Source organism: Panthera tigris, chromosome F3 (genome assembly GCF_018350195.1).
Source record: "Panthera tigris isolate Pti1 chromosome F3, P.tigris_Pti1_mat1.1, whole genome shotgun sequence".
Classification (NCBI taxonomy): Eukaryota; Metazoa; Chordata; class Mammalia; order Carnivora; family Felidae; genus Panthera; species Panthera tigris.
In genome coordinates this window covers 28,553,459-28,565,542 of record NC_056678.1, presented here as the reverse complement: position 1 = coordinate 28,565,542, position 12,084 = coordinate 28,553,459, and the positions used below count along the sequence as shown (strand labels likewise).

Below are 12,084 nucleotides of genomic sequence, written 5' to 3'. Positions count from 1 at the left end.
AAATGAAATGATTGATTGTAACACAATCCACACTTTCAGATATCATGTGATAGCTTCACCATCAAGTGCTTATTATATATGGCAAGGGACTGGGAAGTGTATGACAAGATTTAATAAGTATAGATCTCAATCTCTGATAAGGAACATGCTCTCAAAGAAAAATGAAAGGCTCATGCTTGTGGAGAAATCAAGTGTGCCTGAGAAATTGACCATACCCATTTTATGGCCATCAGCATGCAGTATAGAACCTACTAGACCAAGTCTCTGCTCTTGTCTTTGGTCTTTACAGATCGTAGTAATGGATGTGACTGAATTCTTCAGTGGCACCCCACTGTCTCCTCCCCGCTAATGAAAGATCTCAAATGATACGTGAGTAAGAATAAGACAACCAGGTTCTTGCATCCTAATTGTTTAAAAATTATATGTGAAAACTAAAATATAATAATATTTTAAAAAGGCAACTCCCAATACAAAGTTTTATATTATTAAGCCCTCAACAGACATCCCTCTTTCCTACCTTCACTGACATGGTGTAAATAAACCAAAATCGGTATGAATCAATGGAGGAATAGGCCACTATAAACAGAAAAGTTATGTCTCTTTGGAGAATGTAGGTTTTGAATTGAGCCACTTGTGCTAGGCACAAGTGATAGATGGTAGACACAAGAGACGGTGTGGCATGATCTTAACCCGAAGTAGCCAGTAAGAACAGAACTATGTAGGCATTAATTCTGGCCGCAGAGAAAAATAGATGATCTCACCTGTTTGTCCACACTGCCTCCATAACCTAGCACAGTGTCTGACATGCAGTAGACATTCAGTCAACATTTACTGTGAAAAAACACAAGCAAACCTGTGTCGAACTGACAATGACATTACCGTGAAAGAGGGATCGTGCACCACTGAAACACAAAACTGAGGTCAAGGGGAGGGAGGGAGTCTTCAAAGCTCTGCTGACATGGCATGCTCATTTTTCCAGGTCTGACACATGAAGAGCTAGGAAATTGTCACCCCTGTCCTTACAATTAGAAATAAAGGTAACGAACTGAAAATCAATGGACCCCTCAGAGAACTGAGGTCAACAGGGCAAATTGCCACCCTGAAATCTGGAGACAAGAGGATACACAGCATCATCACAGAAATCTATGGGAGCCATACACTGTAAGAAATGCCTGTAGTGGTAAATTTGCCAAATTATTAGAGGCTGAGAGTGAGAAGCTAGTGTGAGAAGGAGGAACTCCTGGGGGCCACAGTCTTATAGGGCCCCCACATTTTCACGGGCATTATATCCAAGAATCCCACCAGGGTCTCAGAGTGAAGAGACAAGGAAAATTCCCTGTGTTTCTGACAGGGGGAGGGGGTAAGTAACCCCATATTTGAAATAGCCCCACAGCATTCTCCATAACAAAGACCTACTATGCAGGGGAAAAGACTATTACCAGAGCCTTATCCCACCTGAGGGAAATGCAATTACTCACATACAGACTCCACTCAGGTAGAGGGAGAGGCCAAGAAAATCTTCTCCAAGGTCACAGGAAGACAGGCCCACTGAAAGACTAAGATTAAATCACAAGAGTAAAAACCAGAATACTTCCCCCTTCTCCATATTTTACACCCCATCAATGGGGCTCCGGTGTGATAACAATGGATTATGGCTAAAATAGCAGCAAGAGAGGGGCGCCCGGGTGGCTCAGTCAGTCGGTTGAGCGTCCGACTTCAGCTCAGGTCATGATCTCATAGTTCATGGGTTTGAGCCCCACATCAGGCTCCGTGCTGACAGCTCAGAGCTTGGAACCTGCTTCAGATTCTGTGTCTCCCTCTCTCTCTTCTCCTCCCCTCCTTGCACTCTCTCTCTCTCTCTCTCTCAAAAATAAAAATAAACATTAAAAAACTTTTTTTAAAAATAGCAGCAAGATTATCACCTCCTTTTAAAGAGGAGTTATTAGAGAAGCCCAAAGACAACAAGAGAAATAAAAACCCAGGACACCAGAGTGATCTGAAGTCTCAGACACCTAAATTAAACAGCCCAACTCCTGGCTAGATTAACATAAAAGCTCACATTACAGAACTGTTTACCTCAGTTTCTATTGTTTGATAAATCATGTCCCACTTTTAGTAAAAAAAAAAAAAAAAAAAAATGCAAAATATGCTAAAAGGCAAATAAAAACAGTTTGAAGAAACAAAGGAAGCATCAGATCCAGACTCCAATAGGACAAAAATTGGGGTGTTATCAGACAGGGAGGGAATTTAAGATAACTATAATTAATATGTCAAAGGCTTTCATTTCATGGAAAAAGTAGACAACATGCAAGACCAGATGGGTAATGTAAGTAGAAAGATGTAAATTCTAAAACAAGAATCAAAAGGAAATGCTGGTAATTGAAAATACTGCAATTAAAATGAAAATGCCTTTCATGGGCTTACCTGTAAACTATATATGCCTAAGAAAAGAATCAGTAAGCGTGAAGATATGTTAGGAGAAACTTCCCAAACTAACATGCAAAGAGGAAAAAGAATGGGGGAGAAAATAGCATATTCAAGGGAGGGGGCTAAGTAAGAGATACACACACACACACACACACACACACACACACGTATGTATGTATGTATGTATTAGTATATATAGTATACATATGCATATGTTATTTTTTAAGTTTTAAATACTTTTTTCGTATAGTTAATATTTATATATCACTCTATAACAAGCAACCCCCTACAATTTTTACATATATTAACTCATTTAATCCTCAAAACAACTCTATGGGATAAATGGTATCACTGTCCTCATTCTACTGATGAAGCTATACAGATTGCAGTGTCTTTCCCAGATACACAGCTAGGAAATGGTAGTCTGAGAAATGCCAAGATAAAGAAAGGGTAAGGAGGAGGAATGTATAATCCCAGACCCACATCTAAGAGAAGTCAGGAAAGGACCAAGGAATTCAATGAACGCATTGCTAAACTGAAATAAAATGGATAGGGGCGCCTGGGTGGCTCAGTCGGTTGAGCGTCCGACTTCGGCTCAGGTCATGATCTCGCGGTCCGTGAGTTCGAGCCCCGCATCAGGCTCTGTGCTGACAGCTCGGAGCCTGGAGCCTGTTTCAGATTCTGTGTCTCCCTCTCTCTCTGGCCCTCCCCCGTTCATGCTCTGTCTCTCTCTGTCTCAAAAATAAATAAATGTTAAAAAAATAAATAAATAAATAAATAAAATGGATAATAAAAGCTGTAGCGGCCTATAAAGGCCAAGATCGTGAACCACCTCCACCATGGCCCATCTAATAGTAGGTTAGAGGATTTATAATGGGAAGTATGAAATCAAACTGCAAATGCTAAGTGGGTGAGAAAATGGAAACGCTTGACTCCGAGGATGAGCAGTAGGCCATAGGAACTGTAGAGGCATAGGAATTAAGTAAGATTTGATAGGAAGGAAATAGGAGGATGGGTGAGCATATGAGGCTTTCAGTGAATTACAGACATAATTATGAACTCAACTGGTGCTAAGGACTTAAAAGTGACCAAAGTTCCTTTGCAGCATTGAGATAAGAGACACTCACCACAATCTGAGCACCAGGAGGGGAGAGTATCTAATAGAGAAGACACAAGGAATCAGCACAGCTGCTTAGATTATCCAGGAGTCCTTGAGTGCAATTCCGAGAACTATCTTTCTGCTCAGCCCGCCATCCTTATCAACTGTCATCATTTACTGAAAATCCTGATGAAATTCTAGGCGCCTTGAGAATTCCCACAGCATGGATTAGGTGATGGCCGAATCGTTGCCTTCAATGAGAACACATGCTAATGAAAACATTTCCTTTTGATTTGGGGCCAATTGCTAAAGTTGCATATTTGAACACATGGATGTCTTCTTTACAAGTAAAGCACAAAACCAGAGGCTGAGCAACACTTGTGGAAGCACAAAAACTGTGATCATTATCTGGCTTTCCAGAAACATCTGGAACTTGAGTTTCTGTTTTCATTACTCTGGAAAGCAGTAAGCTTCCTCCTGACATTCACCTCCAGTTGACCTTATTGTAACAGTGCTTAACAGAAGCCCCAGGTTTGTCTATGGAAGTAACATTTAAGACATTGCCTGAATCATCTTGTGATCTGTACTGTCCCGAATCATTCTGCCTTGGAAGTAAGCTGGGAATGGCTCTTAAGATGTAACTGCATTCATTTACTTAAATGTTTTGTTTCACTCATCTTCTGTACTAGCATTTAACTTGTTTTCATAAGACCAAGCTGTTCAAAATTTCCAAATACTTTATAAATGTTAATTATAAAAGTATCTGATCCCTTCGCTGCAATCAACTAATTCAGGGTAGATAAGTAAAAAGATCTTGCAATTAGGTCAACTTTTCACCTTTTGTTATTGATTGAATTCTTTAAAAATAGAACCTGGTTTTGGCAATTTAGCCCCCCTAGATGTGTGAAAATGTCACCTATCAAGTGGACACCTCAGAACACTTCTGTATTAAACAATTATTACAGTAACTTACCCAAGAGTTTTGATGGCCAGAGAAGCCTCCCAATTGCTCAAATTATTACTCATGTAACAGGAGATTAAATGCAAATAGAGTGGAAGAAGAACTAAAAGCTGTGGCATGTACTTTCTATGCCAACAGATTGTGGGGTCACTTGTCTTCCACTTAAAGACCCATTGAGTGTGCTTCACGGGGTAAAGGAGAAATTAAAAACTATTAACACACAATCAAAAATACATGAGTAGAACCAGAAAGCCCTTATGGTGGCTTTGAAAGAGTTCATCATCTCTAGCAGTCGTAGGGCAGATACGGCTGAGAACAAGGTCAAGTCTGATGGTAATGAGTAAAAGTTACAGCATCAATGGAATGTTCAACCTTGTCAAGTCTCTCAACCACTGTAAGAGCTTTAGTGAGGAAGGGTTGAGAATAATCGTCATTGGATGGAGACATCTGGGCAGAAATGAATGAGGTAGAAAATCTGTTTTAATTTTTTGTTGCTTTGACTTTTTTTTACACTTTAAGGAGCTTTATCAAGATAGGACTTAACACAATAAACTCCACATATTTAAATGGTACAACTTGATGTATTTTAACATACGTGTGTGTGTACACACACACACACACACACACAAAATGAAACTATGATCACAGTCAAGATAATTAACATGGCCACCATCTACAGAAGTTTATAATCCCTTCCCCTTGCCACTGACTTCCTGCCCCATCCTCATGTAAACCACTGATCATTTTGTTACTATTTAGAACAGGCTTTATTTTCTAGAATTTTGTATAAATTGACTCATGTGCTCAGTATGTACTTCCATTTGTCTGACTTCTTACGCCACACACAATTGTACTGAGACTTATCCATTTTGTTGATGCAACATTCATTTTTATATCTAGTAATTCACGGTAGTAGTATTATAGTATTCTATTAGTATTCCACTGTGTGAATATAACATATTTTGTTTATAATTTAACTTGGTAATAGATATTTGACTTGTTTCCAGTTTTTGCCTCATATACAAATAAAGCTGTTATGCGCTTTTGTGTGCAGTCATTGTGCAGACATACGCTTTTATCTCTTTTGGGTAAATAGCGAGGGCAGGATATCAGGGTTGTGTAGTAGACATATGTTTAACTTTTTAAGAAACTGCAAAACCATTTTACACAGTGGATACACTATTTCATGTTCCCACAAGTATTGGGGAACAATTCCATTTGTTCCATGTCCTCACCAAAACTTGGAATGATCAATGATCTTTTAAAACTTTTGCCATTTTAATAGATGCGTAGTTATAACTCTTGAAAAAAACCAGTAAGAAGAAAAGCCAACATTGAAATTTACCCTGGGACAACACAAATAATAGAATTGAGATACAAGGATATTAAAACAGTAATGATGTCTGTGTTCTGTATGTTCGAAAAGCTAGAAAGAAGAAAAGACTCAACAAGCAGAAACAAGAAGATATAAAAGGTCCCAACAAACGTCTAAGGATGAAAACAAAAATGTCTGAGCTGAAAAGTACAACAAATGGGATCACTGCAGATTAAGCCTTGTAAGAGAAAAAAAAGTAGTGAACTTACAGATGTAGTAAAAGCAATTATCCAAAGTTGAGAGAGAGAAAATAAGACTGGAAAAAAAAAAGAGTACAATTTTAAGCAGCCAAATACACTTATTAGGGGAGTCTTAAATAGAGGAAGTGAGAACGAAAAAATAGTTGAAGAAACAATGGCTAAAAAATTTCCCATACTTGATGCAAACTATAAATCCACAAATCTAAGAAGCCAAGTAAATCCTAAGTACAAGGAGAGGAATTATATATATAAAATTTATTGTCAAATTGGTTTCCATACAACACCCAGTGCTCATCCCAACAAGAAGAATAGAAGAAGAAAAAGATTATGCCAACATAGTATAATAAAATTGCTTGAAGTCAGTGATTAAGAAAAAATTTAGGCTGCCCCTGGGTGGCTCAGTCAGCTAGCACCCAACTTTGGCTCAGGTCATGATCTCACAGTTCGTGGGTTTGAGCCCCGCATTGGGCTCTGTGCTAACAGCTCAGAGCCTGGAGCCTGCTTGGGATTCTGTGTCTCCCTCTCTCTCTGCCCCTCCCCCACTCTTGGTCAGTCTCTGCTTCTCTCTCTGTCTCTCTCTCTCTCTCAAAAATAAACATTTTTTAAAAAATTTTTAAAAGAAAAAAAATTTAAAGTACACAGAAAAGAGACACATCATGTGCACAAGAACAGAGATAAGAATGACAGCAAAATTTTCATTAGAAACAATGCAAACTAGAAGACACAAAAAAAGAAAAAAAGTCAATCTAGAATTCCTTACCCAGGGGCGCCTGGGTGGCTCAGTCGGTTGAGCGGCCGACTTCGGCTCAGGTCATGATCTCTCGGCCCGTGAGTTCGAGCCCCGCGTCGGGCTCTGTGCTGACAGCTCAGAGCCTGGAGCCTGTTTCAGATTCTGTGTCTCCCTCTCTCTGACCCTCCCCTGTTCATGCTCTGTCTCTCTCTGTCTCAAAAATAAATAAAAACGTTAAAAAAAAAATTAGAATTCCTTACCCAGCAAAAATATCTTTCAAAAAGGCAAAATAGATTGTTAAAAAGATACAAAAGCTGGAAATTCTTATTATTAGCATATCTTCCATAACCTCAGGTAGTTTCTTTACCTGCATATATTGATCACTATTAATTTTAATTTAATTCAAGGAGGCTTCTGCAGATTTCTGGAGTTATTTCTCTATGTAGCACTTTCCTCTCTGGTACTCTGCTCTGTGTACTTTAGCTGATTTTTTCTCCTATTTTTGTTCCTTCCTCTCATCTCTGGGAGGCCACTATTCTCCTCCATACAGTCGGGCCAGTCTTTTGTTCAGTTTTTTAGCTGGAAGGTAAATCCAGTTCCCTCTTACCCCATCTTGACCAGAAGTTGAGACTGGGAAATTTAAACTTCAAAATTCCTCTCAGCATCATTTACCAGTGGAAAAATCCTCTCCCAACTACTCTCTTGAAAAAGTAATATTCTTAAAAAATTTGTTTAAATGTTTATTTATTTTTGAGAGAAAGGAGATAGCACAAGCAGGGGAAGGGAAGTGAGGAGGAGAGAGGATCTAAAGCAGGTTCCATGCTGACAGCAGAGAGCCTGACACAGGGCTTTAACTCATGAACCATGAGATCATGACCTGACCTGAAGTGGGACACTTAACCAGCTGAGCCACCAAGGTGCCCCTGGAAAAAGGAATATTTTAATGACTGATACTCAAGTTGATGCCCATTCTTGTCTGGACACGTCCTGCCACCTTTCATTGCCTCTAACCTATGAGGACATAGCCTGGACTGAGTGACAGGCCTATTCTGGAAGGGGACAATCTTTACATCAATAGGACTATAAGACATTACCATTCTATGTCAGAAAGTACCTGAGGGGCATGTGTGCAAGGGGATTCCAATGGGATTAAGCCAATGGAAACCAAACAAAAGACTTGACTGGGCAGATTCACTGTCATATGTCCTTCTACCTGAGTTTCAGAATTAATTTGTTATGTTGAGCTCCACGGAGCCGCTTAACAGTTTTCTGGGTTAAACAATAAAAAGGTGAGGTGAAATTGCCAAAATCTTCCTTATATACCATAGAGAGGGAAAAGCCCAGAGTCTTCAGGAAGTAGGAATACACTGAATGAAACTTTTCTATGCAACTTGTTCAGCCACTCCCAACCATAATATCTAGGTGAGACTGGAGAAAAGATAAAGCATTAAGAAATGCTTTTGTGAGAGAACTGTCTATATCTTTGAAGCACTCTGTGGTAGCTGTCCTCTGAAGACTAGAAATGGCAGAGAAAGATGCTACTGTGCATCAGGTTCGTTGATCCCAACAAGAATAATGACCTCTCAGACTGGTGAAGGTGCTTGCCAAAGTAAAGTAGGCAAAATTACCACACTGAACTATAAGAAGAAAGTTATAACCAAAGTGTTTTAACTAACTGAGGTTTGCTAGACTTGGAATTGCTAGAACCCAAGGAAGCAGTCATACACCTAAAATATTTGCAACTGAGAACTTCTGGCCATTTGGGGCTCCTTATGAAGCTGAACCAACAGTAAAATGGTTGGAGTTCGAGCTCGTTAACTGGGAGAAGTTAGGCGGTGGCTATGTAATGAAGGCAAAGAAGGTTATGTTTAGAACTCAAAGAATTCAACTGCCTTATTACTCTTACCCAATAGTCTGTTCAATGAAAAAAACTCAGAAATCCAATAAAAACAAGGCAATCAAGCACGCAGCAATGAATGAACCACCCACTAGCTGAGGGGCTGGTAGAAGACAAGAGGAACACGGAATGTGTAATGGAAGTTGGCAACAATAATTATCATTATTAGGTGTCATGACCAGGTACAGAGGCACAGACTCTAACACCTGTTACATTACTTGGTTGTTTCCTTTTTCCTCTTTTTTTTTCATGCTTCCTTATATGAAAAATGCTAGCAGCAACTAACAATTTAGGTTTTAGCTGGAACTAAGACTTTGTTCAGCAACCTCTCACTGTTTTGGTAGTTGGTAGAAACTTTTGCTTTTTCTGTGCTGGAGACATGAATTTTTCACTTAGATGAAGGACAAAAGCAGATGTTGATGGGCTAAATACAGATAACAACGTAGATAGATAGATAGATAGATAGATAGATAGATAGATAATCTTTATATATCTCTCTATATGTTTCTTCTTGTCAAGATCCTTTTTTCAACCATTTCCATTCTCTTTTCTGACCCAGGGTGCTCAACTGCATGAACTACATCAATAGTTAATGCCATCTGATTTCCAGTGGGTTTGATCAATTAGCCACTTTGGCAAGAGACTGGAGGAAGACAGAGAAGTAAAGTTAGAGCTCCCTTTCTATAAGGCTCAACAAGCTGACTGTGTCTTTGATACAGGTCATTGCTACATAGGTCATTACTCTTAAACTGACTGACTTTATATGACTCTTTCCTTCTAGACCACGGTAACTGTACCTGACCTCTGTCCACCTAAGGTGGCCACCAAGCCCTATGCTATAGCATTATCCTTTTGGGTTTCCCTAAATCCACCTTTGTAAATATCTCTTGTGAATAAACTCTCTTTTAATTATCCTATTTTGTGTATGGTATCTTTTTCTTGCCGGAATCTGTCTGATACAACTTTTTCCTCCAAACTAATCCCCTTTTCTTTAAAAGCTAAATGTCAAAAGGAAAGGGAGAGATTAACCCTAAAGTGGATATACGATTGAAATATTAAGCATGTCTAAAACTGGCCTAGACTTTTCATAACTCAAAGTGAGTAGTGATCTTATGGAATCAGCTCAAGGGGTCATTAATATGGTAACATAAAATCAGCAGAATTGGGTTAAAAAAAGTTTTTATGGCGAAAGAATTAAAACCATTTCCTATTTGTTGCCTCTCAACAACTACCCTTATTACACTGGGTATCTCTGTCACTATAAAGTCCTTTTCAAAGAGGCACAACTCAATGTAAATAAAAAAAAAAAAGAATCCCAATGTACTTGCATCCCTCAAAGAAAATTAAAAATATCCAACTTAAGTGACACTTGTCAAAGAAGATTTTGCTCTCCCCTCAATTCCTGAACCCTCTGTCAAGCAAGTTTCTCATATTAGGGGCTTTGCATCCTTTCAACATGCGGAAATTCCGCCAAATTCTCGCCAGTTCTTTAGACTACCCACAGCTTTCCTGTCTTCTGTCCTTCTTCCCAACCTTTCGATATATACACAAAATTAAGCAAGCTTTGTATCTGCTCCAGAAAACAAGCAAAGATAAGCCCTGTTGTGGGCCATCTTCTTTTGTCCATTCTCTCTATTCTGGATTACCAAAACAAAACAATGACAAAAGGCAAAAAACTGATAAATTGTTTGGCAAAATAAAACTCTCCTAAAGAGTAATGGACACTAAAATGAAGTGCCCAGTGGTTATAGGGCAGTGTAAGAGGCACTGTTCCTGAGGTCTACCATTCCCTTCACACATGAGGCTTAGAAGAGCATGTAAGCAACTAATATGCACCCAATGAATACTAGCAATTTTTTTGTGGCCTGCAAGAAGGATGGAAGTCATTTGGGGATCTCTGAACACTGAAACTTTTGAACATAAAAGTTTGGATTTGAAGAATCCTTCCACAGAAAGGTTGACTACAAGATAGTTGTACTATTTCCTTTATCAGATTAGTCATCATCCAGTTACCAGATGGAATAATTAATGAATTTCCTCACACATTTTACTTTTATCCAGTCAGTGGATGTAGATGTGGATGAAAAGTCTCATGAGCCCACATACATTCAGTTCTGTGTTTTGCATGGCAAATTCCTTCTGCTATTTTGATATTCTAGACTCTGTGTTTTGGGTTAATGAAGAATACCTTTCATTTCTGGATTATCTTCTATGCACTGTGTGAAATGTGCTACGTACAGTATCTCACGCCTACAACAGCTCTCTTGGGTATGACTCCATCAGATGAATTTTAAAAACTTTTAAAGTGTTTTATTATATTTTATCCCACTGGGGAAAAAAAACAAAATAACTACTTGTGGCTCACGGAAATTATTCCTCAGAAACATTATTTCCCTTTTGTGGGATTCCTTTATTTTGGAGTGTCAGGCTGGTCTGTCAGATATGGTTTTCCCTCAGCATCCCTTGCTCTGCTATGTTGCTAGAAGGCATGCTTCAAGCTACTTGAACTTTCAAAAAAGTGATAAAATTTTCTTTTTGGCCTCTAGTTATCTCTATAACCTCAAATCTGGCTTCTTAAATTTACAAAAAAAATCATGATCCTTGGTAAATATTACAGTAAGCTATAATTCAACATTTCTTCTTCTCAGTAGAGGCCATCTCTGTAATCTGTACTGAGGTCTCCCTGGGAGTCTTTTTTTTAATGTTTATTTATTTTTGAGAGAGAGACAGAGCATGAGCAGGGGAGGGGCAGAGAGAGGAGGAGAAACAGAATCCAAAGCAGGCTCCAGGCTCTGAGCTGTCAGCACAGAGCTCAATGCGGGGCTCGAACTCATGAATGGTGAGATCATGACCTGAGCCAAAGTCAGGTGCTTAATCAACTGAGCCACCCAGGTGCCCCTCCTAGGGAGTCTTTTTAATACTGTTATGGAAAATAAGACATACAAGAATGAGACCACAGTGGAAAGAGCTTCATAGTAAATAGCCTTCCACTGAACTTTAAAAGGACAATGACACTTTAACAACCTCAAAACTATCCCAGCTCCTCTACATTAGACACAATCAGCAAAGAAGTGTTTAGTAGGGGCACGTGGGTGGCTCTGTCAGTTGAGCGACTGACGTCAGCTCAGGTCATGATCTCACGGTTTGTGAGTCCGAGCCCTGTGTCGGGCGCTGTGCTGACAGCTCAGAGCCTGGAGCCTGCTTCTGATTCTGTGTCTCCCTCTCTCTCTGCCCCTCCCCCGCTCATGCTCTGTCTCTGTCTCAGAAATAAACATTAAAAATTTGTTTTTTAAAAAAGTGTTTAGTGAGCTCTCCTACAGGAGGTATACAATAATATTCTAGCACTTGAAATGTTCCTAAAGGTATTTCTGGTTTCCAACTTACAGAATGGCTAC

General features: G+C 39.2%; 1 long non-coding RNA gene across 1 annotated transcript; it reads left to right on the top strand.

The window, feature by feature from the left end:
* The first annotated feature begins 289 nt into the window (after nucleotides 1-289).
* Nucleotides 290-9,373, top strand: LOC122235977. Its single transcript, XR_006214157.1, has 3 exons — nucleotides 290-369; nucleotides 980-1,161; nucleotides 9,249-9,373. It is a non-coding gene; the product is annotated as an uncharacterized LOC122235977 (long non-coding RNA).
* Nucleotides 9,374-12,084: the final 2,711 nt, after the last annotated feature.